A 4,806-nucleotide genomic window follows, 5' to 3' on the forward strand; every position below is an offset into this window, starting at 1 on the left:
TTATCCCTACATCAGACTGTCTTGTCTTTTTTGACGCCTGGAGTCGACACCGGTGAGTCAAACTCATGCTCAGTTTTTCTAACATATGATATATACATTTTCTAAGTAGTGAGAGTTTGGAGGTGTGTCTGATGAGGAGGGAGGGCGCGATAGGCTCCAGATATGAGAGCCATCCCCTCATCAGAGAGCAGCCACACAACCCTCACTGTCCTATAAAACAGCAACACTGTAATTATATTATTACGTTAATATATTTTAGAAGGGCGCACTTATTTAAAAATAGAGGAACTGATCATACAGGTGATTCTTTTACAAATAATTATTCTTTAAGCGATAATCGAATGCTTTGCGTCACAGGAGCGCGCACGTTTAATTGAAAATGAGACAAATCAGTTTTATTAAAACTCCATTAATCAGAATAATGTTTGAACCGCAGTTCAGTAATATGGACGAAACAATAATTCACACTAGTAAATTAATATTATATGAGTGTTAATCTGAATAATGCATTTTATTTATGTAAGTTTAAAAATGAGTGTCCAGTTAGTTTCAGGGTTTCTCTTGTTGTTTTACAGCTCGACAGGAATAAACATTGTTGGAACGGTTTCCCGAAGCAAAGTCAATAACATGATAACGATTTGTTGTTCGGTCAAACATGAAGTCAAATATCGTCGCTTATTTTCTCTGTCATCCTAGGAAGATTCTTTTTCCTGGTATTATGTGCAGTTATTTGTTTGTTTGTTTGTTTGTTTGTTTGTTTGTTTGATTTTAAAAAAAGTGTCACAATTAAATGACGTGGGGCTCATTTAATCTATAAATCGATTCAAAATAAAATACTGTAGATGTGATTAATACGTCTCGTTCCAGAACACAAAATTCGATATTAATTTTTGCAAAATTATCTTTCAATCGTTTTTTGAACTTAGAGTTTTTCCGTCATTTTCATGAAAAGAATTTATTTAATAACTGTTTAATGTTTCTTGCTTTTCTTTATTTGTGGATAATCAACCCAAACAAAGATTTAATTTTCATGCCACTAAATACTTATTTCCAAACCTTTATATACATAAAAAGAACACAAGACCAGACAAATGTCTTTGAATAGAGTAGAGAATAAACAAAGAACTGTTGATTTTGTTGAATCGGTGCTCCTTCAGGTCAGAACCTGGGCTTCAAATCATGACAGCAAAAACACAGATACCATTATCTTTCAAACCATGAATAGTGTTTACATTGGTGTTCATGGTGATGAGACAACATTTCTCAACTCAACACTCTTCTAAATGCACTGGTTGAGATTTCAGTGAATCTTTCCTTGTAAAAACCCCCCCATTTTATCAGGTCAGGTCTGAATGAAACAGAAACTGGTTTGTCATAAAGAAACATTCTCTGCTCTTTAGGACCTTTTAGTTCTTTTCTGGCCATCACAGGCCGCCCAGCTTAGACACATACACACAGGTGAAAGAGATAACCTTGAGGTATTAGCGGCTACATTTGTTTATCCACGCACACATTAATAGACAAAAGCCCCCCAGTGTAGATATGACAGTTACCCCCCCTCGACGCTGTCGCTGCTCTTCCAATCCCACTTCCCGTGTCTCTTTTAGCAAGGTGAGCTCAGAAGGGCACGCAATGAAGTCATCAGTGTTGACACAGGTGGTGAGAGGGCCTCGGCATGAGCGACAACATGGACGCCACGGCCGCCCACCCTCCCATCACCAAGTCTCCCCCTGGCAGGAGTCGCCACTTCCTGTCCTGTCCTGGTTTCCGGCGAGGGCCCCGGGGGCCATCACCTTGTGAAGCATGAAATGCTTTCATTTTCTGCTGGAAGTTTTATTAGCTGATCAGCTGGCGCCTCACGCGCACCGGGACAAATATGTGGGATTAAAGGAATTTTAACCTTAATGTAAATCATTTTCCTTTGCTTTCTGCTGCTGCCTGCATTGGAACACGAGTAATGACGAGCAGATACGCTGCAACTGGATGCTGATGTAAAATCTTCACGGTGGTTAAAGACTGTAATAAAAGCGAGTGCGGTCGGCTCGACAGATTCTTCAGACCGACATATTTAGACGTGGCAGACCAGCAGATGTCTTAACATGTCTTCATTAACAGTATCACCTGACCGTTCAATTAAATCATAAGATACTTTTAGAAAAGGAAGAGGTGGCGATGATTATGAGGTTGTGGGAATCACATCTTAATATCCTTAGCTGGACTAAAAATAGCTGTCCTGAAAAGTTTTCATCGTCGTGCTTCACATGAAGTGTTCATTAGATGGTCTCAAACAGAGTCTGGAATCTTCTTTCCCGACGCCTTTCCTCTGTTTGAACTGATATATAAATATATATATTTTTTTTTTACCTTTAAAAACCAACCATCAGACAAGGATGTTCCTTCATGCAGGCTGGACCTCCACTCTGGACCGTGGATGTGAGAAAAAGAGTTTGAACTTCTATTTCAAAACTTCCTTTTTGCATTGTTCATTCTATCTCTGTTGCTTTTTGACACCCCAGCTTTAACATTTCCTTAAGTATGTATTTGATGTGACTTGAGATATAGCATGCAACTACCTTAAACCAAGTGTAAACGTCAGGTCACCCACTGGTTTGTGGATCACCGTGTTGAGGCCTTTGCCTTATAGTTGTCACATCATGACTTTTTGTAGTTAGAATTTACATTAGAATTCATCCCTGCTATAGAGGGATGAAGATATGGAGAGATATATGGCTGCAAACATTTTCAAGGCCATATCATGTCGGTTTTATGTGCCATCAGAATAGAAACCACGCTGAAAATGACAAAGAATAGAACCATGAGGTAAAACCCACTTTCCCTGGACAAATCTATTTTGAATTTCTGTTTCTGTGGCTCCACGATGCTCTTACATGTGAGTTGGCGCGAGACGTGCTGAAGCCTTACGCCACGTATTAAGTATTGAGGTTAGTTTACAGCTTGTTCCCGCTGAATCTGCACTGGAAAGGCCCACCAACCCCCCATCTGAAACCCGAGGAGGCTACATGTTGCTCTAACTCATGACCACAATGTTCACTATGTCAAACTCATGCAGTATATGCTTGTTGTTAAAATGCACTTCCTACATGGCGTAGTTTGGCCACGATGAAATCATCTCCTTGCAGCAGGATCATCATTTCTGCGGTGTTTCAGTGTAAATATTTGCACGTGTTTAAAGTCAAATGTGCCTATTGGGTACGTAACCCCTCCAACATAAATAACCATGTCTTGACATTGCGCCGATGTGGGTGGGCATGGCATGCCTGAAGCACAGTTCACAAATCAAACCTGATGTACAGCATTCATTTCACTTGGACATCAGTTTGGCGCTGGTAGCAGACGGCTTCAAAAACCTGACATTATCATCAGAGCCATTATCACTTGTTTAAACAGCGACGACAACAACAACTCAGGAGTCCTGATACGATTGTAAAAAGATGCTAATGTACATATAACTGAAAAAAAAAATCACACCATGCATTTATTTGTGATTATTTTGCCTCGTGAAACTGTTTTTCTCCATCTCCGAATATTGGTTTTGTACTTATCCCGTCACCCATGAGACGATACTTCATAATATTGACTTCTATGCATTAGATATCAATACATTACTGACAAGCTCCTGCCAGTGATTAAATGTAGATACAGTGGAATGAAATAAATTGAGTAATTTTAAGGAGGAGAGGAAGAATTTACAAAGAAATGTATTTACAATGCTTAGAATAAAATTATTTTGTGCCTCAGTTCTACTTTATTTTCCCTTGCAGTCTTGTTTGGTTCCACTGAATCACTGAATTTCAGCATCGATTATGAGTAATACATCAGAATTACACTGTAAACCTCTGTTTCTACACCATGCTGAGGCGTTGACAAGCTTATTAAAGGCCGTGGAAAAGAAAAAATGTGATGAAGCCTGCTTTTGGTTTGGCCGTGTTTGCCAGGCTGTGGTGGGAGCAGGTGTTTGGACGCCGCCAGAATGAAGAGTGAGGACATCTCTCTTAATCGTTGTGTAAACGTTTCTCATTAGACCAACTTAACTGGAGCTCCAGACTCTCCGAGGTGGCTCCTGAAGATCGGCGCCCTGTCTGCGTCCCACCACAGCCCTGGTTCATAATCAACACGACATATGTTTATTCAAATCTCCGCATGGGGTGCGAAAGAGGGCTTCGAGAGTCACCACCCACGAAAGCTGTGAAAACAGAGGGTGGTAGAATTAAGTAAGGAAAGAGAGATAGGAGTGATCCTGTTGAGCTCCAGATCCAGAAACAGAAAATATAACACATATTGCTCAGCGGAAATCACAGATAGCTCATGAAGTCTCGGTGAAGTGCAAATGTATTCCTCAGCAACCCTGAAACAAACAAGCTGCCACTTCCTTAGCCTATAATTAGCTGGTAATCAATGCTGGGTGGGTTTCTGTCCTGTCAGACATCCTCCAGCCATCGTGGGGCAACACTAGACCTGCAGCTGTACTCTCAGGTCTCAGGTGACAATCCAACATAAAGAACGTTAAGCCATGTTTTCGGAAAGTGTTCCTTGCCTGTCAGGGTTGCCTAAATAAACAGCGAAATAGGATGCACTTGGGTAAAACTTTTCATACAAACCAAATCAGGCTACACTGCTTGAGTTTCTCACTCAACGTTTGAGGATATTTCGCAATAATGTGAGAAAAAGCTTTGGTTTGGTGTCACCTTCTAGACTCCCAGGGGAGTTTATGGATGCCTACATTAGCACATGAGACACCCTGAGAAATTTGCCACTTTCTCTGAGGGTTTGAGAAAGGGGAGTGTT

Source organism: Antennarius striatus, chromosome 21 (genome assembly GCF_040054535.1).
Source record: "Antennarius striatus isolate MH-2024 chromosome 21, ASM4005453v1, whole genome shotgun sequence".
NCBI classification, from domain to species: domain Eukaryota; kingdom Metazoa; phylum Chordata; class Actinopteri; order Lophiiformes; family Antennariidae; genus Antennarius; species Antennarius striatus.